The sequence below is a fragment of the Gymnoscopelus microlampas genome (genome assembly GCF_963454915.1).
Source record: "Gymnoscopelus microlampas genome assembly, chromosome: 16".
In the NCBI taxonomy this organism is placed as follows: Eukaryota; Metazoa; Chordata; class Actinopteri; order Myctophiformes; family Myctophidae; genus Gymnoscopelus; species Gymnoscopelus microlampas.
Window position 1 is genome coordinate 31,652,240 of NC_139953.1, and position 27,525 is coordinate 31,679,764.

The window sequence follows — 27,525 nt, forward strand, 5'->3', positions numbered from 1 at the left end:
ATGGGGCATGAAACGAAGCATTGCGTTTAGTTCATGCAGGACATAATGGATTTTGTGTGCTACAAAGTGCTACAATAGAACTGGCATAAAAGGAATCATCACACCACTAAGAAACATCTAAGAAACTGAAACAAAACATTTAAAACATGAGCGCATAAAGCCTAGAGGTAAAACCAGTGTAGCAGGACAAAAAAAATGCTTTGTTAAAAATGTAGGTCTCGAGTCCTCTCTTAACCCTTTTGTCACTTTTAGATTTGGGCTAAAAAGCATTATTTACACTTTGGCTATTAAAAAATAGCAGATATACAAGCTCATAGCGTGGCACCAAGTGCCGCGCTATGAGCTTGTAGATCTGCCATTTTTGAAAAATCATGAAAATGTGTGTGAATATATATATTTTTAAAGCGAACATTTGTAACTTAAATCTTTGCTTCTGGGGGTCCCTGGAACAACATATTTTGAGATGGGGGTCAGCGGCCAAATACATATACGTTTGGGGGTCCTTGACATGGAAAAGTTTGAGCACCACTGATATAGCAACATATGTTTTTTTTTTTTCAGAATACAGTTGGGATTTAGAAGACATTTATAGAATCGGCTTCAGATCTTAATGGGTTAAAGTCGATCGACTGTGGTGCTCTCAGGTGGGCAGGGAGGGCGTTCCACAGTTCGGGGGCGGCCGAGCAGAAGCTCATGGTACGTAGGTTGTTCTTGGGGGTTTTGAGGAGGTTAAGTGTTTGAAGAGTGTAGGTTGCGGGCCGAGGGTTGTGGAGAGACTACGGTAATTCCTTGAGGCTTGAAGGAGCGTTGCCGTGGATGCACTGATGAGTCAACAGGGATACCTTGTATTCCGTCCGGAAAGAGACGGAAGCCAGTGGACTGAACGGAGGATGGGTGTGATGTGTTTGTGTTTGCTCACACTCATCATGATCCTAGCAGCGCTATTCTGGATGTGGAGCCTTTGAAGGCTCTTTGCTAGGGATCCCGATGAGAAGTGCGTTACAGTAGTCCAACCTGGAGGAGACGAAGGCGTGGACACGTTTTTCGGGATCTGCTAGCGTGAGTGTGGGGCGGAGTTTTGAAATGGTATCTGAGGTGGAAGGAGGACGTTTTGCACAGATGTCTGATGTGGGCGAGAGTCCATTTTTGCTCCCAGGTTAGTGACAGCCGGTGAGAGGGGAAGGTCCTGTCTGGAGACGGTGATGCTGGTTATGGGGGATGTTTTTATCTGGTGTGGGGGGTGCCCATTAGAATTACTTCCGTTTTGGAACTGTTTCAGCTGCAGAAAGTTAAAGGCGGTGGCGATGATGAGGATGATGACGACGACGACGGAGTGGCAGAGGGGGTTGCAGGGGTTGACACTAAGGTCTCAGAGGCACTTGCCCAAAGGTCATGCCACCTTGCCCGAAAAGTAATTTGTCCATTATAAAATGATAGATAGATACTTATTTTTTTACTTTCTGGGGCTGTGCGATAAAAAATGTCATAGAATTATTTATGCCAAATACCTACATAGCTATGAATATGACTATGAGTTCACACGAGACAGTAAAAACAGCACATTATAGGTAAACAGTGCTCTTATTTTACATTTCACAGACCAGAAGACAGAGAGCTCTGGCCACGTTCAGGTGTTTAGACAGATCTCTCTTGTTGTGTTTATAGACGGTTGCGTCCCCTCTCAAACGAGCACTTGCCCAGTCGGGCAACCTGAAAGCAAACTCCACCTGCCCGAAAGTTTTATTTACCTGCCAGGGGCAGGTGGGCAACCCTTAGTGTCAATGTCTGGGTTGGGTTGTTTTTAATAACATGGGAGTCATACGTGCCCCCCAGCTGTGATCAGCTGTCAGTCTACTGATTTAATCAAGTATTTCTCATTTCTACACACCAATCGCAGCTCATTCTCACAACAAGACAGTCCATTTAACAATGGCTCCCTCCTACACTGGATCTCAGCTATTTGCTGCCACACACACCGCTGTTGGCAAGGAGCTTCACCACTACCCCCCAGCCTCCACCCTTCTAATTCAGAGTCTTGCCTGGCCCAAAAGTAAAACACATTTTACTCTCTAAAGTTAAACTGAAAGGTTATGTTTTGCATGGCTCGAAAGTTGAGCTGAATTCATTGTCTTGCTTTGGGCCCGCTTTTAATATACGCTATACCCATGGGAGTTTTTTTTCTTTTTTTTGACGGTGACGAGGACACTGTAACAATGGTTTGCCTTCGGCTCAATACGAGGTTATTTAAATGCAGGAGCTGCTGGCCTATAGCAGAAAGGGAACTGGCTGGAGAGTAACACAGTAGCCGTGACAACGGATAGGCCAGGGGCTCACAGGACACACACACGTTTCTCAGACAAAATAAATGTAAGAATGGTATTACTGTACTAGGTACAGGATAACAGACACTGTTTGGTGACTTGTACTGACATCACACTGAGAGAGAGTGGATTAAATCAATGACCCAATACTCTCTCATTGTCAGAAATGGGAAATTTGTTATGATTATGTTCATGTTTAACCCATTAAGACCAGGGACGCATCTGTTTAACAATCAAAGTAAATCGAGTGTATGAACATAAAATGCAAAATATAGCAATTCATACTGTATAAAGGGGTGTGGACAAATAAAATCAATGGCCTAAAATAAAGTGTGCATCTTAATACACACTGTAAAGCCCTTTGGATAAAAGGCACTATAGTGTATGCAAGATTCAACATTTTATCTGAAAGAATGTGGAGACATTTAGGTGGGTGCGTTTGTTGTGTAAATATGTGCCACGCAAATGAAACCCAGCTTGATCTCACACACAGAGTAAAGTACTAAACAGACACCAGCACAACAACGTGTAGCCTTGCAAAGTCACACAGAAAAGATACAGCATGAAGACAGGCCTGCATGCCAGTCCATCGTCGTTTTAATGAAGATCATCAACCCTGTCTGTCATCACCACTGTGTTCCTTTAGCCCCCCCCCCCCACAACCACCACCATGCTTACAGTGAGGAAGCTCCCCTTCCTGGGGGAACGCTCAGAACTAAAACGTTGCAAGTTGCTACTTAAAAAGGAGGTCCACAGTTCCTCCCAGCAACAACACAAGACGGGGGCCGGGGCCATATGGCTGCACAGACAACCTATAGTACCCCTCACAACGTTACGGGCCTGGCTGACAGGCCCCTGGCTCACGGAGAGATTAATGGTGCAGATTAAAAAGCCCAAAATAATACTGTCAAGAGATACCGGAGGAGGGTGGGGGGTTGTAAAGTGTCAATATGTGGCATAGATAGATAGACTATATATGGAGGGGAAGTAGAACAAGAAAGACAGTTTTTTTTCTCTCTCTCTGTGTAAGGTGTGGAACAGAGAAAGTGCTTGAGGCAGCAAAAAGGAAAAGAGGAAGAACAGGGATAGAGGGATAAAAGACAGCGGGTGAAGATGAGAGAAGGAGAAGAAAGCAGGTGACAAAGATTGAGAGTGTGAGAGAGAGAGAGAGAGAGTTGGGTGTGAGCCAGCCATGTGGACAGCATTAAACGCCAAACAGAGTCTCTCTACCTCCTCTAGTACACTAGAAGAGATATCAATCATAGATTCCACTGACTGTAGAAGACCTGCCGTCATTTCCTCCCTCCAGACCCTTCCAATTAGCTCATACAACATTCCCAACAGCGTCTGCTTTGGTGTAGGGCTAGTGGTTCTCAACCGGTGGTCCGGGGACCACCAGTGGTCCTTGAGGGGGTTCTAGGTGGTCCCCCAGCTAAATGATGGAGTTGGTAACCAAATGGACCCTTATAGATCGTTAACTCTTGAGTGTAAAATGAAACCAATTGGTTTCATTTTACGCTCTCAAGAGTAAAATTATTGTTAAATATCTGCATTACTTAATTTACAAGAAGTTTACACAATTAGAGAATGTAGAAGAATTGTTATTTTAATCAACCGAACGTTTGCCTGTTATCTCTCCTATGGTACCACATCAATACAGCATGGAATTGTGGACAAAATCTTCAAAAAATGGTGGTCCGTCGCTCAAATACCGGATAAATAATTGAACCCACAGCTACGTATGGAAGAGTCAAACTTTACCATGAACTTTAATGTTACCCTCTAACAAATGTCACTAAGTTTGATTCCAATGTCAACTCCAAGATGGAGCACTCTAAAAGCGGTGGTCAAGATAGTTAAAACTGCTTGACCGTGTAATGTGGTTCCTCTGTTAGCCCGCTTAAACAGTAGATGGCAATACGAGTAGGTACGGGATACACAAGACGGCTAATTATCGGCCAATTACGCCAACACTTTTTAGAGTTAATAGGTTAATGTGTCTCTGAACCTGAGATACATCATACCTCACCTGCCATGGTGTGCTAGGCTATTTCTCTGCTCTCTAATGGGGGTTTCAGAGATTATCCATGAGATTAAGAGCATTAAGCAGAATTTAAGGGTATTACTGAGAAAGAGAGATACGGCTAACATGACCTGATGGGGCTTCAAAAACATTTAAATCACTGCTATTGTTGTTTTAAGGCCGGGAACGCATCATTTGTGTCATTTTAAGATTTCTTTGGTTATTCAAAAATAGCAGATATACAAGCTTGTAGATCTGCCAACATTTTTAACTCAAATCTTTGCTTCTGGGGATTCTACAAATGTCTTCTAAATTCTAAAGTTTAAAAAAAAAATCTTATGTTGCTATAATATCAGTGGTTCTCAAACCTTTTCATGTCAAGGGCCCCCAAAATAATATTTGGCCGCGGACTCCCATCTCAAAATATGTTGTTCCAGCGACCCCCAGTAGCAAAGATTTGAGTTAAAAATGTTCGCTTTAAAAATACTATACATTCAAAGATTTGCACACATTTTCAAGATTTTTCAAAAATATCAGATATACAAGCTCATAGCGCGGCACCGAGTGCCGCACTATGAGCTTGTATATCTGCTATTTTTGAATAGCCCAAAGAAATCTTAAAATGACACACATATGCGTTCCCGGTCTTAAAGGGTTTTCTTAAACAGAAGAGTCCTGCTGCAATGTAGAACGTGTAGAATGTGAACAACTAAAACATGTCTTTGAAAAAGGATTCCAACCATGGTTTCCAATGATCATAAACACAAGTATATAGACTACACTTCCAAGAAACACCTGTCCCAGAACTAGTAACCAGAGAGCCATCATTTTAATCTGTGATCGCATCAAGAGACAAATCCTCTGGCTGTTCCACTTGCAACAATTAATCTTCAGGGACTCAAAATAGCGTCTGAGTTTTTGAAATCCAAAGTAGATTTATTTCTATTTGGCGATAACAACTAATAACTCCATGTCCTGAGTCCATGTCGGCCTCCTGTTCTAAGATTTGTACCTTCATTACATCCCAAAAGACTCTTGTTGTTAAAGACATATGCACAGGATTATTTTAGAGCATAAAAATCTGGGGGAAAAAAAGAGAATTAAAAACAGAACAACTGGTTTCCCTGTGGTTACTTTGAATTGTGACCATGGATTATGTGGTGTTGCGTTTCAAAGGCACATATGGGTGAAGACTAAATGATATGGAACACTTCTGAAAACGGATATGCTTTAAGTTGCTGTTGTGCGTTCTGTGTGTTGTCATCTTAAAGCACGCAGTAATTTCCGCTGTCATGATTGATGGACACAGTTCATTGGACAGTTCATTTGAAGACCCCTTCACTGACGACAGACGCAACTTCAAATGGAGCAGACATGATTCACACAGTACATCGTCCGTGATGAAAGAAGCATCACAACACGTCTTTCAGTTCCTTGAACCCAACTCCCGCGGGCCACATTTTAAAACCCCACCGCCTGGTGTAACTGCGGGGGATAACAAGTACAAGGCCAATCAGAAACACGGTCTAATGGTCTCATCAAAACCCTAAGTGAGAATAATAAAGTAGTACAGGACTTATTAACACAGCCATGGTCTACTGTAATGAAGGCTCTTCATTAATAGCTCTTCAGGCTATTCCATTTATACTCGCAATGCTTGTGTATAGTAATAGGCATGTCACAATTATGACACAATGGCTTAAGCACAATTATTTGAAATAAATCGCAAACTTTTTCATGTCAAGGACCCCCAAAATGATATGAATTTGGCCGCGGACCCCCATCTCAAAACATTTTGTTCCAGGGACCCCCAGAAGCAAAGATTTGAGTTAAAGTGTTCGCTTTAAAAGAATATACTGTATATTCAAAGATTTTCACACATTTTCAAGATTTTTCAAAAATAGCAGATCTACAAGCTCGTATGAGCTTGTAGATCTGCTATTTTTGAATAGCCAAAGTGTACAATAATGATTTTTAGCTCAAATAAAAAAAATGACACAGATGCTTCTCCCGGTCTTAATGGGTTAAAGAAATCAAATAAAATGTTATAAAAATGTAAAATAAAACTGAGATTCATGGTAAAGGGGAGAATACGTTTATACAAAGTAAAGGTAAACAACACACCTACGTCCTGTGTTGTGACAGAACACAGCTGTTCAACACACACTCATTTCCTCTCCATAGAGAATGCCTGGGTTTCCTGTTGTGAGGTTGTAGATCTGCTATTTTGGCCAAACGCTCACCCCAGAATAGGGAAGCTAGTTTTCAATGTGGTTGATTAAATTAATTAACATGCATCCAGGCTAAAAAGCTGTTGACACTCGCTTTGAAAAACAGACAGTTTAACTGTGTACCTGCATGGCTGCCCCCCATACCTAGCGTGTGTATGCTACACTGCTCAGGTTAACATCTTGATTCCCGCTATTTGAAGTGAATCAATTTAGTAGAGTCTGAGAAATAGTAGCCTACTGTAAGACTTGGCCTCAAGTGTTTCTACGGCTGCATTTGACTGGGCCTGCCAAAAGCTGCACACACAGTCGTTTTGAATTAACGCACAAGCCAGCTCAATGGTATTTTTCAAGAGATGCCACAGTATGCTGCTGGAGGGGACGTTTTTCTATCCAGTCCATTTAATCCAAGATAAGCAAGGAAGAGTCACACTGAATATGGTGTCCCTATGTTGAACTTTAAGGGGTTCCAACTTTCTAATGCAGACATTCAACATTTGCAGTGGTGGAAAAAGTACTAAAATGTTTTTACTTAGTAAGTAAAAGTCTGGAATTCCAAATGTACTTGATTAAAAGAACAAAAGTATTGCTATCAAAATGTACTTAAAGTACCAAAAGTAAAAGTACTCATTATACAGAATGTCCCATTTCAAGTTTTCAAATGTATAACAAATCTTTTGAAAATAACAGATTTACAGTACAAGCTTGTAGATCTGCTATTTTCTTTATTATTTTTTAAATTTTTATCCCTCGATCCTGGGCACTACACTCCCCCCACCAGCCTAGGGAGGCCAGGGCCGAGCTCATGCCTCCTTCAATACATGAGAGCCAACTGACCTTCTTGTCACCTGACAGGGGGGAGTTTCCCTGGTTGGACGTAGCACGTGGAAGGAACACGTTATTCCAACCAGTTCCCTTCCCCTCCATCAGGCGCCCCGGCTGACCAGGGGGAGGCAGTATAGTGACCAGGATTACTACATGTTTTCGTGAGGGTATTAACTACCCTAGAAGACACGGGGAGAACATGCAAACTCCACACAGACAGCGCTACCGACTGCGCCACCGCGCCCCTAGATCTGCTATTTTCAAATGGACGAAATGTATATACAGTAGGGCTTAAGTGGTTACTGTATGTTTTGTAATAATAATCAAAATAGACAAAGTAATTAGTAACTAAAGTTTTCAAATAAATGTAGTGGAGTAAAAGTACAATATATATAATATACAATATTTGGATCCGAGAAATTGGAAATACTCCAGTCAAGTAAAAAATACCTCAAAATTGTACTTAAGTACAGTACTTAGTTACTTTACACCACTGAACATTTTGCTAATGGAGTCATTAAGTTTGGCGTTTGGATAGGCTTCAGACCACTGCACAAATCCAACCTCAAGGACCACTTTACCAACTGATCTGTAAGACCTAAAGGTTAGACATGGCACAGAACTGGTGGCTACAAAATAGGGAAGTGAATAGGTCTCCTGTAGCTCTTGAAATGGGTCTTTGTCTAGCCAACACTAATGTGTTTTTCATTCCTAATCTCTAAAAACCCATTCTTTAATTCTGGATTGAACCTCGTAGGATCCATTACCATCTGGCCAAACTCTACACTATTAACCCATTAATAGCTGGAAGGCATTTGTGTCATTTTTTTATTTGAGCCAAAAGCATTATTTTACACTTTGGCTATTCAAAAATAGCAGATCTGCTATTTTTGAAAAAACGTTAAAGTGTGTGCAAATCTTTGAATATATATTATTTTAAAGACAACATTTTAACTCAAATCTTTGCTTCTGGGGGGTCCCTGGAACAAAATATTTTGGCGGCCAAATACATATAACGTTGGGGGTCCTTGACATGAAAAAGTTTGAGAACCACTGATATAGAAACATACGTTTTTCAGAATACTGTTGGGATTTAGAAGACATTCGTAGAATCGGCTTCAGGTCTTTAATGGGTTAATGCAGACTACAGATCTGAACCTACTCTAAAGGATACATCCCCTATTGTTTTGTGCAAGTTGGCGTTCAGCCTAATGTGGCTGGCTAATGATCCACCCACACCAGGTGGGGGGGGGAGAAAAAAAGGAGACTCAGACCAATTTCTATGCTATGCAAACAGTTATGTACTCACACAAGCACCCACGTAGTCTTTTTCCCTCCTATACACACACACACAGATACATGGCTGACACAAAGATGGAGATGCCCTCGTTTTAGACACACATTAGCTCAACATTAGCCCAACCGTTGTCACTTAGCATCCATAACATTACACCCACTCTCTCCACCGCTGGACGAGCATCGTCAATGTGTGTTTGATCACCAAAGCTGTACATTCAGCAGTATGACACGACAGTAGCTCTGCTAAGCTAACGACGCGACTAGCTTTGTATAGGCCTGTCACGATTATTACATAATCGTCTAATTGCAGCTATTTGAGATAACCGCAATTATTTTTTGCATAATCGTTTCCATGTTGAAAGATTTTCATACATTTTCAAATATTAGAAATAGGAAAAATAGCTGATCTACAAGCTTACAACTTGTAGATTGTAGATCAGCAATTTCTACACATTAATACATGAATAAAATGTATTAAATATGCCAATACATTTTTTGTATTTTTCAGTTATTCGTCATGTGTGCCCTTAATTAAAATCATTAATCGTAATTATTTGAGTGACAATTAATCGTCAACTTAAATGTGTAATGGTGACTTTGTAGAGACTTGAATAAAGCACAGGGGAAGACTGACCGCAAACTCTGCTTCCACAACACCGTTTGTTTCTACTGAATGATGACTGAGGTTTGTGCTCAGCTCATGAGCACATAATTGAAAAGGGCCCAGTCAGTGGTAGCTGACATGACAACGGTTTTAAATGTCAAAGCCCACACACGCAACACAAACAAGCTTTTGTTGCTGCTAAGCAGTATGACAGACTTGGACCGGCTCTGGCAGTGAGTGACCACTTCTGCATAGATTTGTCGGGGCAAGGCTGAACTCTCACAGGAAGCCCGCCATTAGCCACACTCCGACTCAGACTGTTATTATTGCAGGTTCGTGATTTACATTCGTGTTTTCCACACATTTAAATAGTGAAGCTGCAGGTTCAGGTGACACTTATATGCAGGCAAAAGGTTAACGAAACAATCTTGTGGTGTGGCCGTAGCCGACTGAGTAGAGAATCGGAAGGAACCGAAGGCCACCCCTCGCCAGTTCAACCCTTGGTGCGCCTAGTCTACATGTCGAAGTGTCCCTGAATACACTTATGGCACGACTTCACCTATTTTCAACCTATCTTCATATAATTGGTCCTCACTAATGCTCATGATAATATGGTACCATTTTTCTACACCCCGTCTGTGTCTCAGAGGAGGGCTGTGGACAGTTCAGAACCCGACTACCAGTGACATCATTGATGGGGAATCCAAGCTAATTGAAACAGCAGGTTTTCTATTCCTGGAAAGTTAGCATGCTATAATAGAAGCCATTGTTCTCGCGTTCAAAAAAACTAAATAAGAAATAATAAATCTCGTTTGAAAAAAACCCTAACGATGATGTTACTGGTAGACAGGTTTCTGAAGTATGAGACACAGACCAAGTAGAAAAGAATAGTACCATTTTATCATGAGCATTAGTGAGAACCAAATATTATATGAAGATAGGTTGAAAATGGGTGAAGTCGCCCTTTAAGCCTATTAATGCATACACCAGAACAGGCTAAATGTACCCATTGCTTTGGGTGGGCGGTCTCAGAACTGATTTCAAGAGTCCTGCGCCTCAAAGATGTTGTGACTACTCAAACTAACTGTGATTGGTCAGAAGTTGGTCAGTATATTTCAGTGAAAGCAGTGAAGCGAGTGAAAAGCAGCGACAAGTTTGGAAGAGACAGAAGCCAACTTTCAGGAAGTACAAACACCTCTGAGATTTCTCTCTGGTGACCATTCATAAACACAACCTAAGGCTAGAAAGGGTAAAACCTCCATACTTCTGACACAAATTCCCCACAGCGCGTCGCAATATCAAGACCATTAAAACGGTAACCGGAAGGCTTGCCCCCAAAACACACTCGCCTTTTTTCCAAGACCTTTTTTTCCAAGACCTTATTCCAAGGTTGGGAATAAGTTTAGGGTTAGACTTAGTTTTACTGAGGTTAAGATTAGGAATAAGGTTAGGTGCAGGCATAGTTTTACTGAGGTTACGTTTAGGAAAGGAATACCTGGTAGCGACCGTTCCGAGGTCGGCGGATTTGATCCAGGGTGAGCATTCTTGTATTCATTAAAAGCATGACTTGGCTGTAGTGTACACTGCAGTGTACAGTAAGTGTCAGTAAGTGTGGCCAACTGTTCTGGTGGAGTAAGCAGAAACAGCCCCCTAACCACTTATACTTTGTCTATAAAAAAAAATAGCAGATATACAAGCTCACAGCGCGGCACCCAGTGCCATGCTATGAGCTTGTCGATCTGCTATTTTTGAAAAATCGTGAAAATTTGTGCAAATCTTTGAATATATATTTTTCAAAGCAAACATTTGTAACTCAAATCTTTGATTCTGGGAGTGCCTGGAACTAAATATGTTTGAGATATTTTTAATAAATATATATATTTTTCAAAAAACTGTTAGGATTTAGATTTTCTTTTTTTTTTAATCGGCCTCAGGTCTTAATGGGTTAAAATGGTTAAGTGACAACACACACTAGGTATAAAGTATACAAGATGAAGACTGCTTTGTAACAGCCAGGGAGATTCCCAGTTGTGTGATTGAATCAAACTGTATGAGGCCAATCTCTGGCAGTGCTTCATGTACTCTCTCCATCCACTCTAGAGCACAGAGAGAAGTGAGAGAATGAGCTGTAGGGTTTGGCCGGGACAAGACAACAGACTCGAAGCCCATCAACGGGGAAGAACAGACGGCCCTGAGAGAGTCGTGTCTGAATTCCTCCAGACACAGCCCCCGTCTGGTGGGGGCCAATGGAGGGCTGGGGGGGGGGGGGGGGGGGGGGTGCGGGGGAGGCTCAGGATAAAGTGCAGAAGAACTCACCAATAATTGCTTTTGCCATGACAGCTTGACTCTAGTTTTTATAGTTTTTAAGTGCTGGTGGAGCTATTGTCTGGTACATTGTATTGCTGTTATTGTTTGTAAGTGTATTGTTTGTGTACTGCATCTCCAACACAGGGAATGCAATTATTTGTCTTTTTTATTATCATTGAGCAGTGGTGCAAAGTAACTAAGTACATTTACTGTACTTAAGTACAATGTTGAGGTACTTTGACTTAAATACTGGAGTATTCACAATTGTCTTTACTTTTACTTCTACTCCATTACATCTCAGAGGCAAATATTGTTCTTTTACTCCACTACAATTATTTGAAAACTTTAGTCACTAGTTACTTTGCAGGTATAAATGATTACATTATGAAACATACATTTACTGCTGTAGCCCTATTTTATACCTAGGCTATTTGAAAATAGCCGATCTACAAGCTCACAATGCGTCGTGATGCGACGCGTTGTGAGCTTGTAGATCTGCTATTTTCAAACATTTTAGTACTTTTACTTTTGGTACTTTAAGTACATTTTGATCAAGAGGTGGGACGAAGCAGAATGCAATAAGAATCAGGGGGAGAAGAAGGAATGAGGGAAAAGAGAGGGCAGCCCTGGTAAAGCCATAGAGCGCTGGGCTGGCAACGGGGAACGCTTTCCGACGCCAAAACCGCAAGTCTCTCCAGATGCTTTCACAGCAAACCCCTGGTACCTTGCCCAGCACAACCTTCTCAGAAACACACACAAGCACATAGTATACATTTCTCATTCTGTTTTGTTTTGTGTCATGGGAGAGAAGAGGCCCTGAAGGCTGCCTATAAAAAGTCAGTTGGGGGAGGATTCATTTTTTTTAATGTTTATTCTGTTTCCATTATATAGCGCAGATTATATGACAGTCTGGCTAACCCTGCTTCACACTAGCTTGGTTTTTAGGGGATCGCGACTGTCAGATCAAATTATTTAGTATCAATGTCAAGGTCAATCTGAGAGGCGTTCTGTGAATGTAAAATGGTGCACAGGTGGTTGGTCCTCTAATCCAATTAGACCTGAGGCCCATTCTAAAAACGCCTTCTAAATCCTGACCTAAGTTCTTTTGAAAAACTTCAAATATGTATTGAAAAATCACAAAAAATGTATGTTGCTATATACTGTACATAGCAACAGGAACCCCGTCCCGTCTTGAAAGGTATAGTTACAAATAGGGGTTCCCGCCCAAAATGGGCTAACTGTAACATACTGCTGTTGTAGAGGTGAAGCACAGATCTGACCATTAGCCTCCATTTAGCAAGGCCTCTAAAACAACATTTCTTAGGCATAGCCTATTGCATGCAACCAGCCATCCATAGGACATTGGTTCTCAAAGTGGGGTCCGGGGACCCCCAGGGGTCCTTGAGGGAGTTCCAGGGGGTCACCAGCTAAATGATAGATTAGGCACCAAATGGACCCATATGGGTCTATAACTCTGAGAGTGTACAAATGGAACCAAATGGACCCTAACAGGTCCATTTGGTTCCATTTGTACACTCTCAGAATTAAATTAACATAGATTTTACGATATAAGGTCCAAGAGTTAGAAATGCCATTAAATGGGGGTCCGTAGCCCTAATGCATGTCAAACTGGGGTCCTTGAAATTAAAAATGGTTGAGAATCACTGCTAGAGCCGTAAAAAATCTTCTCTTATGGGGGTCCCTGGCATATCTTTTAAAATGGGGGTCCGCGGGCTAACAAGTGTCAATTTGGGGGTCCTTGACATGAAAAAGTTTGAGAACCACTGCAATAGGACACACAAGACTGAGATTAAGAATAACATCTTTTTTTCCAAGGGGATGGCTTCAGTCAAAAGACAAAAACACAAATCATGCAGCCGTCTATTGAACCCAGACAGAGCCTTAGCTCAAGTTGCAGGTCGTCATAAAGGAGATAATGTCCAGATGCCCTGCTCGGAGTCAGGAGAACAGAGGGTTCTGGAGGGGGCTTTTAAAGGAGCTATTCATCTCTCCAGTTAGCCATTAAAGAACATCCATCACCAGGAGGTACTAGCGCAGCCGCTTGGGAAATGCAAGTTTCCCGGTTCGATCCCTGGTTACCCTTGGGTTAGAGACACTTGAGTCTGTGATTTAGTTCTACCTATGATGCCAAACAGCCCCCCCCCCCACCCCGAGATGAGACAATTATGCCAATCGATTAGATCACTTGGGTGACTATTAACCCATTAAGACCTGAAGCCGATTCTACAAATGCCCTCTAAATCCCAACAGTAATCTGAAAAAACGTATGTTTCTATATCAGTGGTGCTCAAACTTTTTCATGTCAAAGACCCTCAAAATGATACATGTATTTGACCGCGGACCCCCATCTCAAAATATTTTGTTCCAGGGACCCCCCAGAAGCAAAGATTTGACTTAAAAATGTTCGCTTTAAAATAATATTCAAAGATTTGCACACATTTTCACAATTTTTCAAAAATAGCAGATCTACAAGCTTGTAGCGCGGCACTCGGTGCCGCACTATGAGCTTGTATATCTGCTATTTTTGAATAGCCAAAGTGTAAAACAATGCTTTTTAGCTCAAATCAAAAAAATGACACAGATGCGTTCCAGGTCTTAATTCGGTTAAACAGAAGCAAAAATTCCCATGACCGTCACAACCGGAATGACGTAACAGCCATCAAGAGAAAGGAAAAAAAAGAGCAGTGCTCTTTTAAGAATTGTATTCATGCTCATTTGCTCACGCTCAAACACTGGTACTGTTTTGGACCAGTGAGCATCCTGTTGAAAATTGTTTGGCTAATGACCAGGACTTTCCTTTGCCTCTATACAACCCACTGCAAATGGGCGGCTGCCGTGCTGCTGACCAACAAGTCATTGTACCAGTTTCCTCAAAAGGCTGCAGTCAGGCAGAGAGAAGAACAAAAAAAAACATGGGGATGACATGAGATTATGGAAATACCCTTCCCTCTCGCAACAATGAGACACTTATTCCTGTTGCTGTTCTAATCATAGAGGCTGATGAAAGCCTCCGACTGTACCCGTACAGACGGGGGGGGGACGGGGGGATTATTATTCCCATGCTCGTGGGCTTTTATTATTCTGTCAAATGGCGTGCAAAACATTCCAATTGATGGAAAATTAGTTCAAATCGTTTCACCCAAATTGCCACTTCAACCCGAGCACTAAATGCATTTCGGGACACAAATTGCCACATGCGCCATTAGAGTTTTTTTCACCGCCGGTGTTGCTGCGAGGAAGCCTTTAACCTGAGAGAATAATTAACACCTTTTAAAAGGGGTTCTTACGTAACCTCCTCAAGGCTCAGTCTTGACTCTAATTCCTCAGCTGGCAGCATTGCCGCATGAAAGCCAAGCCTGCTGCACCGATGTAAAATCAACACCCTTTTTTAACGGGCCACGTAGCAAACCTTAAATCCTCAATGTGAGGTACCGCCACTCCGACCATGACTCAGCAAACTGTATGAGCAGCACAAGGCCACTTTAGAAGTTAAATAGTTTGGAAGTTTAGTCTGAAAAGCTCCAGCAAGGTCAGGGCCCGGTATACAAGGAGACCTGGGAGAACTTGACTCTCACACGGTGCATTGAATTCGTGGAGGATTCCACTTCAGAAGGCAGTCCGAGCCGGTGTTAAGCAGCTTTGTCTCTCCGCCACCCTATATCCTCCACTCTGAAACCTGTCCTCGCCGTCTCTTAGCCAGAGCTCTCAAACGACGTCTCTGCTTCGCTTCCTCATTCACACCGGGGGGGGGACGTTAAGCCTCCATCCATTCGGACAAAAAAATAGTCAAAAGTATTCTCTTTTTTTTCAATGTTACCACCTGCCGGCAGTGCTTCTGTGTTGAATCTATCCATTGGATAGCTTTTTTACTTGTTCCATGGTGTGTGTGTGTGTGTGTGTGTGTGTGTGTGTATGTGTGTGTGTGTGTGTGTGTGTGTGTGTGTATGTGTGTGCGCGTGCGCGTGCTTGCGTACGTGCGTGCGTAGACATCTAGCATGCTGTAGCTGGCCAAGCTTTTCGTGAAGCTCCTTCCTGAGCCAGGACGGGTTCACCCAACGGCCACGAAGGCCTCCAAACTACCGTCACCGTGGTAATAGTCATCATCAGTTGTGTGTGTGTGTGTGTGTGTGTGTGTGCGTGTAACCGGAGAGGTTTTCCACACATCTGTACGTGCTCTGGGGCCTGCTGGCTGTGAGAGGTTGCGACTTGGTCACTGTCAGGAGAGATCTTGAGAGCGTGAGGACACTAAAAATGTGAGGTAAAGGTATCACCCTGGCCTCAACCTTGGCCAGAGAGCTGGGAAGAGAGCCTGGGAAAAGAGTGTGTGTGTGTGTGTGTGTGTGTGTGTGTGTGTGTGTGTGTGTGTGTGTGTGTGTGTGTGTGTGTGTGTGTGTGTGTGTGTGTGTCGTTCATATAAAGAGGTACAGTATGTGTCAGACGTGCAGGTAGTCGACCGTGTGTGTGTGTTCGCGTCAAAGCCTGGGAATCATCTGTGCGGAGGAAGGGAGACTGGAAGAGGCGGTGAGGCAATAAAAGCACGAGCAGGCGAGAAGAAACGGGGGATAAATCACTGCACTCTTCCCTTGACACAGAGGAACTCCACAGGCCAGAGGAGGAGAGAGGACAGACAGAGGAGAGGGGGAGAGAGAGAGAGAGAGAAGAAGAAAAAGGGGGGGGGGGGGGGGGGGGGCTTTTGTGCCGGCAGAGGAGGTAGGAGATATATGTAGCCACATGAACCCTAGCATCCCTATTCTGGGCATGTCATGGTAGGCGAACATTCAGTGTAAATAGTTCACCTACAAGCTCACAACGTGTTGCATTGTGAACTTGTAGTTTGGCTATTTTTGGCGAACATTTGCCGTATAGATGAACAAACTGAGGGAGCCCGAGTTTAGACCCCTCGGGCACTCTGCAGAGTCAACAAAGTATACTGTACTCTTTGAGTGGTTTAGTGTAGGTATCTTAGTGAAAGTGCTCTTTCTCAAGATAAATATAGACATAAAATACAACAAGAGAGAAAAATAGCTTGAGAGAAAGAGGGGAAAGGTGCTCCACAATGTGAGCTCAACAATCTCTGCATCTCTCTCTCTTTGACGTGCCGGGATCAATGCTGTCATCTCCTACCCCTTGTGGTCAAGACCAGACCCTGACCCAGACCAGACCCTGGGAACCAAAATGGGTCGGATTGTAGTTATGTCTCTTCACCAGCCATTTCACCCAAAAGCAGGCCTACCCATGTTTACTCAAGTGAGTGCGTGCATGCTACACGCACACAGTGGTGGAAAAAGTACTCACATTTCTAACTTAAGTAAAAGTATCAATACTGCGATGTAGAAATACTCTGTTACAAGTAAAAGTCCGGAATTCACGATGTATTTCAGTAAAAGTACAAAAGTATTGGATCAAAATGTACTTAAAGTACCAAAAGTAGACAGTACTCATTATGCACAATGTCCCATTTCACAAAGTTTTCAAATGTATAAAATGCATAAGCTCACAACGCACAAGCTCACAATGCATCGCGATGCGACGCATTGTGAGATCAGCTATTTTCAAATGTATAGGGCTGAAGTGGTTTTGTAATAATAATCAAAATCTTACCAAGTAACTAGTAATTACAAATAATTTTATAAAGTTTACAAATAATTGTAGTGGAGTAAAAGTACAATATTTGCCTCTGAGATGTAGTGGAGTAGAAGTAAAAAATACCTCAAAATAGTACTTAAGTACAGTACTTGAGTGCATGTACTTAGTTACTTTACATCACCGCACGCAGCCACGCACGCATGTGTGAGTGTGTGCGTGCGTGCGTGTGTGTTGCTGAGGGGAAACCAACAGTGTGGTAAAGTCTTGGTAATGAACCCTCTAAACCACCGCTACGGTACCAGCCCACAGCCCCATGCAGGCTCACAGCTCATAAAACCTGCCCTACAAAACTCACTTTCCCTTCTTCTTGTCATCCCATTCTCAGATTTCTCACACTCCTTGTCTTATAAATTATGTTTTATAAACTGTGCCAAAACCATTGAGTCCATCAACTCCCAATGTTCACCCAACTTGTTCCCAATAAGTTGCTAATTATGTTCCCCACACATGTACCTTAAGCGAGGACCAACAGCTTATAAAGAAGATTAAAGCAAGAATGGAAAAGTGAAAGCTTAACACTTTTAATCTGTAGACATGCCCGGCGCTTATGGCAATTAGTGTGCAGGTTTTGCTCTCGTCTTTCTTTTGCCGAGATTCTGTTACGATTTGAAAGAGAGACAAGTGAGAGTCCCAGGTAGCATCATTAGTAACTTTAGCGGCTTAAAGCCAAGTAAGTCTGTCGACTTTTGGGGGCTGACAGGCAGCAAAGCTGTCGTTCTCATTTTGTCAACCCGCAAAATACAAGGTTGGAACAAATTCCGTTGTTTTGACTTGAGGAACACTCTGGGAAATGTCGTGTTACTCTCCACCTCGACTTTGATTGGCAGCGCAAAGCTCATTAGCCACTGCTATAGCTACACTTGATGAAAATAAAACCATTAAAAACTGCTGCCAAGTAGGCCTGTCACGATTATTACATAATCGTGTAAATCGCAATTATTTGAGATAGTCGCAATTATTTCTGCATAATCGTCATAATCGTTTTCCATGTTGGAACATTTTCGTATATTTTCAAATACGTAAAAAGAAATGCAGAAATAGGAGATCTACAAGCTCACAACACGTCACTTAGTGACGTGTCGTAAGCTTGTAGATCTGCCATTTCAGCTTTTTTTGCAGAAATAGCAGAAAATAGCAGATCTACAGAAAAAAAGCAGAAATAACAACTAAACTTCGTGACTGCTATTTCTGCTTTTTTTACACGTCACTTTGTGACATGTTGTAAGCTTGTAGATCTGCTATTTCTGCTTTTTTTTAGTAGTATAAAATTATGTCTTTGTATATTCAAGTTATTTGTCATATCTGCCCTGTGCAATGATTCATTACAAAGCCTAAAAGGCAAACAGAAATTTTATTTGCATTCATACGTTCCAATGTTCAATGCCAAAAGCACAATTAAATCGTCAAATGCAATTATTTGTGTGACAATTAATCGTCAACTTAAAATTTCCAATCGTGACAGCCCTACTGCCAAGTTCAGACGAAGAACAGGCACTGCGTACAGACACAAAAATAATAAAATCAACTGCATTATCGGCTTTATCAGAATTGGAATGCACCACATGGCATCACATGCAATACCTGATTTTATGGATCAGGCCTGGGCGTAAAGACGGCTTAAAAGCAGAGGGCCGTGCAGTCCTCATCGGTCAGTGGGACAGGAGACAGATTGACAAGTGCATGTTTAATGGCCGTGAGAAACATTGCGCCCGAGTTCCTGTGTAATCCCTGTTCTAAGGGTTGGGGAGGGGAGGGGGGTTGGTCAGACAGCAAGTCTTGTGACACTTTGACAGATGTGGGCCTCCCAAAGGGCCACGCGGGTTGAAGAAGATGTAAGGCCCTTTGAATAGAAGGGGGCTGCCGCTAAGCTTTCTGCGGGGGCACCCCTGGCCCTCACAGGCCCCACGTCTAAATAGAAGGGGTCAAGCCACTGCTGGGCCAACTGCTGTGCTGTCCTGACGAAGAATAAAACACAAAAAAAAAAGGTGAATGGGGCTGCATTAGAAATTTCGAATCCGACCTTTCTGGGTTCGATGCCAATCCCGATTTCGCAGTCCTAGAACACTGATCACCAATGTTTTGACCAATATTTTGTAATAACCACTTGAGCCCGATAAAAAAAGAAAAATGTAAAAAAAGTGAGCTTCTAGATCAGATATTTTTGTAAACATTTTGAAAGTTTTGGCCTACATGGCCAAAATAGGGACACCAGGTTGAAAGGGGTTAAAAATCGGGACACATCGGCAGCATAACTGCCGATGACGTCAAAAAGGTTAAAAGAAATGCAGGCTCTAGGCTGCATCTCCAGCTTTGGCTTTAGCTCCATCTTTTCCTCTCTCTCTCTCTCTCTCTCTCTCACACACACACACTTATGTCACTCTACCTCCATCTGTGCAAGGGAATTTCTCTACACATCTATCTGCCACCTAACGCCTCTTTCTTTTACAATCTATTTCTTCTCTCTCTCTTTCTACTCCTACCCCCTCATTTCTTTGTTTCCCCCCTTTTCTATGTTCCTCTCTCTTCTTCCTCTTTCTCTCTGCTCAGGCTGGAATCTCAGAGCAGTTAGTCAGTCAGTCAGTCAGTCAGTCAGTCAAACAGACTGACAGAGCCGGAGGCAAAGTACAGTCCGTTTCTCAGGGAACCCAGAGAATAGTATATGAACCTACTGTACCTCCCCTATACACAGAATAATATGTACCTTCCTCCCCTATACAGGGAATAATGTTTTTGTATGCACTATACCTACAGTACCTGTATAGTAAAATATGAGAAATAGAGAATTTTCCTGGTTTTGACATTTACAATTCAAAATAGATTCAGATTGTGGTTAGGTGTGGGATTAGACATTTAGAAGCTTGGTTTAGGGATTAAAGATAAGAGTTACTGTATGCTTGATTTACAAGTAGTTGCGCACTGGTGTCGTGCACTGAAAAATAGCAAATCTACAAGCTTGTACATCTGCGTAGATTTTTCGGCTTATGGTTAAAAATGGCAATTAAAAAAAGTGGTATACACAAAAAACGTCTGAAAATGTTGATGTCCTCACAACAAGTATAGTAATACACACCTGTGTGTCCGTGTGTGTGTGTGCGTGCGGATGCGTGCATGTGTGTTTGCCTGTGTGCATGCCTGCGGCGTGCGGCAGGCCCTGTCAGAGGGGCTGAAATGGGTTCAATAGCAGGAAGGAAGCAGGGTGTAGAGGAGCTGACTATAAGGACGAGACAGTGGTCCTCTGGAGTGCGTTCAGAATGGCTGTTAAGCGGTTCCAAATGTCAATCACAGCCTGTGTGGTCTGCAGCACAGTGGCCTCGCCCTCAGTCGGCACGGACCAGCATGCATGGCAACAGATGGATGGACACATGTACACAGATGGACACGCACACCACACACACACACACACACACACACACACACACACAGACGAAACCGCACAGGCTGGTGATCATTGAGTGTGGTATTCAGTCATTCCTGTAGAAGGGAGCGTGCCCACATGAAGCCTTTAACCACTTAATGAGCGCTATGAGCTTGTATATCTGCTATTTTTGAATAGCCAAAGTGTAAAATATGGATAAAAGTGTGTTTAGACAGATGCATTCAAGGTATGAATGGGTTAATATTCACGTCGCTTATGACATTGTGTCAAATTGAACTGTTTGTGCCAGTGTGTGTTAGCCTGAGTGAGTTATCGATCGCGTTTTTTTTACCTGTGAGGGCGGCATTGGAACTGTGTGACACTTGAATGCCCAACCGTTCCGGGTGAGCAGGTTGTTTTTTCTTGCATGGTTGCCACTGCAACCGGTGTGTGAATGGATGAATGGTACCCTACATTGTAAAGTGCTTTGGATTAATCCATTAAGACCGGGAAGGCATCTGTGTCACTAGCGGCTATGAGATTGTAGATCAGCTATTTGTTTTAAATCGTGATTTTTTTTGCAAATCTTTGAATATATATATTTTTAAAGCAAACATTTCTAACTCAAATCTTTGCTTCTGGGGGTCCCTGGACCTAAATATTTTGAGATGGGGGTCGGCGGCCAAATACATATCATTTTGGCGGTCCTTGACATGAAACAGTGTGAGTACCACTGATATTATAGCAACATAAGTGTTTCATTTCATAAAGTGACATTTGTGGAATCGGCCTCAGGTCTTAATGGGTTAACGAGTAGCAAAGAAAACTTCACAGAACAGATGCCCCTCTGCAATCACCCTGAAACACAGCGTCCGCGTACAGTAAAGGGGGCGGAGAAGGTTGGCGCCGTTTCCTACAGATGTCACTCACTCTCCGCCACAAAGCTACGAAAAGATACGTCTGTTTTGTGTTTCGGTGGGCTGGAGGGAGAACAGGAGAACGCCAGAGTTAGGAACAAAATGTGAGGTGAAAAAAGACGTGGGAGAAAAAGAAAGGAAAAAAGGTCTGCTAATTATTGTCTTTAGAAGCCGGAGTGCATTATCATTACGCTGCTGGGATTCTGACGCCAAAAACAACTGCGCAACCATGGCAACGCAGTGACGGTCCTGCTGATTTCAACTGGTTCTCAACGTCGGGTTCGGGGATCATCTGTGGTACAAATGGACCCTTGACTTGGGTCTGTGACTTTTGAGGGTGTACAAATGCAACCAAATGTAAATAAGCACAAGATTTTACAGTGTAGATCAGGGTTTCAAATGGTATATACAGAGTGTGTGTGTATATATGTGTGTGTGTGTGTGTGTGTGTGTGTGTGTGTGTGTGTGTGTGTGTGTGTGTGTGTGTGTGTGTGTGTGTGTATATATATATATATTTTTTTTTTAATATATATTATTATTTTATTTTTTCATTTGTAGTGCACACTATCAGAGTTCCAGACCCATAATGGTCCATTTTGACCCCTGGTGGGCCCCAGACCAGACGTTGAGAAACTGTGCTATTTGTTCTCTCTCCACACCCCCCTCCTGACTTGGTTCACCCACTCAAGTGGCGGAGGATGGTCGGTGCAACTCCTCCGAGCCGCTCGAGCAATTACCGTGAAGGAGGACAGGAGGTCATGGTAATAATCATGAGGTTAAACATCCGAGAAGACACAGACATAATGACCAATAAAGGTCAGGGTGAGTCAAAACCTGCGGAATAGAACTAAATCACCTCGCCGAACTGCAGTCCAAAGACTTTATGCACCTGTCATCCAGGATCTTTTTCAATGCTAGCCCAAACCCAACCTAGCCCAGTATGACCATAGGCTAATCAGTCAGCAAGCCTGGCTCTTCTTTTAGCCATGGGCTAAGCTAGTGGTTCTCAAAAACTTTTTTTCTTCATGTCAAGGACCCCTAAATGAAAGTGTATTTGGCCGCGGACCCCCATCTGGGGGGGAAAGAATGGTGTCAAGGACCCCCCATACAAGATTTGATGTGCGAACATTTTCAAAAATATTCAGACATTTTCAAAGAATGTCAAGATGTTTTGAAAATAGCTGATAAGTATAGGGCCATGGGGGTCCGTGGACCTCACTTTGACAACCCCTACATTAGACCACGGACCACCATAACTCTTGAGAGTGTGCAAATGGAACCAAATGGACCCGTAAGGGTCCATTTGGTTCCATTTGCACACTCTCAGAGTTACAACCACATAAGAGTCCATTTGGCTCCTAACTAGCCATCATTTATCTGGGGAACCCCCTCAAGGACCCCGGACCCCACTTTGAGAACCAATGGGCTAAGCAACACACAGCACAGCTGGGTTGATCTGATAATAATCAAAACTTCTTCACAACTGGCTACACCGTGTCCTGTTAGTGGAGGATTGAGAATATGTTAAAAAGCAGTAAAACGTAGTCCTCTTCTCAAAGATTGAATCGCTTCCAAATACCAGAGGCCTATCTGTTAAGATGACAGAGCAGGCCCCGCAGGTGTACACAAACAAGTTTAGAAATGGTCTTTTAATGCCTTTTGCACTCCATTCTGCACCTCACAGAAAGAACGGCATCCAGCTGGACAGATCATCAAGAAATCTCCTTTACAGCTCATGCGTCTTTCAGCTGTGGAAAAACAGTGTGACAGTAAAATCTCATCAGTTACAGCTTTGCCTGCATGACATTACTTGGGCTAAACCGCTTTAAATCCAGATGATCTAAGACCCAGGCTTTGCATCTAAAGAGAGACACTGATGCCTCTGACGTGATTCCATTTTTCTTGGAGCTAAAATTTTTCACATCAGAGCAGATATTAGCCAAAACTGGAATTGGATTTGTTGCCAGGCAACATCCGCTTAGTGAATCTTCTGCAGTTTGGGAGGACCTGGAGTGGGAACAAAATGGGAGCTTTGACGACTCTGTATCAATAGATAGGCTATCTATGTCAGTGGCAGTGATGGAAAAAGTACTCAGATGTTTTACTTAAGTAAAAGTATCAATACTGCAATGTAGAAGTTCTCTGTTACAAGTTAAAGTCCGGAATTCAAAATGTACAGTACAAAAGTATTAGTATCAAAATGTACTTAAAGTACCAAAAGTAAAAGTACTAAAATGTTTGAAAATAGCAGATCTACAAGCTCACAACGCGTCGTGAGCTTGTAGATCAATAGCCTAGGTATAAAATAGGGCTAAAGTGGTTAATGTGTGGTTAATAATATAATGATTTATATCGGCAAAGTAACTAGTAACTAGAAGTTTTCAAATAATTGTAGTGGAGTAAAAGTACAATAATTGCCTTTGAGATGTAGTGGAGTAGAAGTAAAAGTATTGGAAATTGGAAATACTCAAGTAAAGTACAAATACCTCAAAATTGTACTTAAGTACAGTACTTGAGTAAATGTAATTAGTTACTTTACACCACTGCAAACTATAAATGTTCTTAATTCCTATGCATGTCGTCAGTCAGACCTCCCCAACTTCTCTCTGGTGGGAAGGGGAGCCTTAGAGGCTAAATCAACAGCCATCAGGTTTTTGTGTACTGCACAGTTTAATAGCACCTGCTACTAACTAACACCACTCTCTTCTGGACACTATGCAGTTGGCAGAGGACCATAAAATGGAGAGCGCGAGGGCGGATGACTCAAGTGAATCCCTCCTTTTAAATTATTCCGCAACAGTGGCATATTTCCCCGAGGACTTGTGCTTTATGGGCTGTTAAAGGCTTTGAGGCAGCCAATCACTTCATTAAAAAAAACAACTCCTTTATCAAAGGCACTTGTGCGAACCTGGGCTCCCATCATTAGAAAGGTAGCATTGGGGCCGATCGACTTAGCTGTCTCTGTGCCTACTTTAGTTAGCCTACTTCTTTAACCACTTAAACCCTATATATATCTATTTTTTTTTCTAGAATTTTTATCCCTCGATTTTGTAACCCTTTTTCACCCGGTGCCAATTTCCTAAGTGATCCTGGGCACTACACTCCCCCCACCAGCCTAGGGAGGCCAGGGCCGAGCTCATGCCTCCTTCAATGCATGAGAGCCAACTGACCTTCTTATCACGTGACAGGGGGGAGTTTCCCTGTAAAAACCCTATATTCTTAGTGAAACTATATTCTTGTACGGCACTACTTGGTTTGCTGCAGTGGTGGAGAAAAAAAGGCCTGTGTTCTTGAGTAAAAGTGCAAAAGTATTGGCATCAAAATATACTTCAAGTACCAAAAGTAAAAGTACTAAAATATTTGAAAATAGCGGATCTACAAGCTCACAACGCGTCTCGATGCGACGCGTTGTGAGCTTGTAGATCGGCTATAGCCTAGGTATAAAATAGGGCTAAAGTGGTTAATATATGTTTTATAATGTAATAATTCATATCTTCAAAGTAACTAGTAACTCAAGTTTTCAAATAATTGTAGTGGAGTAAAAGTACAATATTCGCCTCGGAGATGTAGTGGAGTACTGAAGAAGTACTGAAAATTGGAAATACTCCAGTAAAGTAAAAAATACCTAAAAATTGTACTTAAGTACAGTACTTGAGTAAATGTACTTAGTTACTTTACACCACTGGTCTGCTGTTGTCCAATTTACGCCAAACATCTTTGCCACGAATGGCAGCTCTACTGTACAAGCTCACACTGTGAGGCTTGTGTAACGAGCTTGTAGATTGGCTTGCAAAAACAATTGTGGCCGAGAGATTTGGTGGGAGAGAGTGGGAGACAGTGGCAGTTTGCACAAACGGTGACAATGCCACTGGCACGGATTAAAGTGCCAGGCGATGACAAGTTAAGCTCTCCCAACGCGGCCCACCACATTTGACTGATTGGGTAACAAGACAGCAGCGATGTGTGTGTGTTGGGTGATTCAGTCCTCTTCATCACAGCTGAGTGCTGAGAGAGAGAGAGAGAGAGAGAGAGAGAGAGAAAAGGGGGGGTTAGAGAGAGGAAGAGAGAGAGAGAAAGAGAGAAAAGGGGGGGGTCAAAGAGAGGAAGAGAGAGAGAGAGAGGGGGGGGAGCAGGAGGCGGCAACAGGTGCAGGAGGGTGAGAAGTTTTGCGAGGAGGATTTTCACAAAGCAAAAAGGCCATCAACACTTTCACTCATAGAGTTATGGGGCTTTGTCAAGACGGCTGAAGAGTGGAATTCCTGAAGGTGTGCACGCAAACGATGAAAGACCACCATGGGGTTCTTCTCTTACGAAAATCACGTGTCAAAAGTTAAACGCTGGACAAAATAATATTCAGACCAATATTAATAAAACATCCTCGAACCTGAAGCTCCAAAAAGCCATCACATAGACCAACACCTCTCGGCTCAAAGATCCATTTCAAGGCGCTCTTGGCTCTCTTGTTATCGTGAGTCTTTTTTGATCGGAGATGAAAGCATGAATGACATTTCCCATCATTTGGCATTCTAGCTGGGCCAAGGTTCGTCTTTTAAGCTTCAGGGAGGTCAGCCGGGTCAGGTCGGCATTGACAGGCTGACACCGCAGACACAGCCCGTTGCACTTTGGTGGCTCTAGCACAGAACACACCGACGCATACAGGCCTAACACTCGCTATGCTGCCTGTTCAAATAATCATTAACCAGTTCAGCCCTAAGTCAATATTTTAAGAGCCTCTGTAAACTAAAAAAAGACAAAACAACACTGCACCCACACCCACACACGCAGAACATAGGGAGGGGGAGAATTGGTTAGTGGGGCATGCAGATTTCTTTGTTCTCTGGCGTGTCGAGCTTTGCTGAAGTTTGAAAACGATGAGGTCATCCCCATTGTGTACACTATAGCTCTCTCACACATTCCGCTACATGCCACGGTGTCCTGTCAGCCCGGCAAATATGCCCAATTTATGCTCCATCGTACGACCACACCAAAAGACAGCAACTCTACAAGCTCACAACGTATCACGGTGTAAATAAATCATGCGACAGCGTGATGAGACAGACTGCAAACTGTCTGTGAATGACTGATGAAATCAAAAGAACAATTTGGCCTTCAGAAAGGCCAGAAATCTGTGAGGCATTAAATCCACTGGTGAAACTCTGTTTGGAGTCTGCCTTATTATGCCAGAAATACTGACTTTATTGGATGAGCAAAATGACCTGAGAGGTTGCAGTGGAGTCAAGACGTGCTACGTTTCTGTTTTGGTTGCCTGCTTCCCCACCTGCAAGCCAGATGTTCTATTGCCTGGGCACAATGACCTCATTCCTATGGCCGAGATGTTTTTGTCTATAGCTCCAGCCCAATCACATTGACCAAATAAAGGCCTCTTCGTGTTGCAGTCAGCCTTTGAAATATATAGTTACAATTACAGATATGCTACAACATCAGCTATTTTCTTTTCTTCTTTTCAAAACATTGGTCAAAACAGGGGTAATCGGTGGTCTAGGACTGTTCAAACTTGGGATCAGCGTTGGACTCAAATATCTGTCTTCGGTCAGGCTCTATCCAACTACTATCAGTGCTAGCCCTGGCCCGGTGTCAACGAGTGTGTGATCTGGCAGGAAGAGTTCTGGAGGGGTCAGCCAACAGCTTCTTCTGCTGCTATCATTAAATCAAGAGGGATACAACTGTCAGTGGTGCGTTTTCGCAGCCCTGGCAGAGACAGAAGCTCCTCGAGTCGGAACTCACTAATCCAGCCAAGATGACGTTGATTGCAGGGCATTTCTTTTCTTCTCAGTCATTTTTTTGTAAACGCCATTGAAGTCATTTGTTGTATCTACCCTGTGCAATTTTTGTTTGCAAAGCCTAAATATCAAACAGTATTGTATTTTTTTTATGTTCAATGGCAAAAAGACAATGAAATTGTTAATCGCAATTAACAATCAGTTGTCAAGTAAAATGTAATGATCGTGACAACCCTAT

At 42.7% G+C, this 27,525-nt stretch overlaps 1 protein-coding gene across 1 annotated transcript in view; it reads right to left on the bottom strand.

Moving 5' to 3' along the window:
- sipa1l1 (signal-induced proliferation-associated 1 like 1) overlaps positions 1-27,525 on the bottom strand; it is a 143,751-nt gene that overhangs the window by 104,113 nt on the left and 12,113 nt on the right. The window lies entirely within an intron of this gene.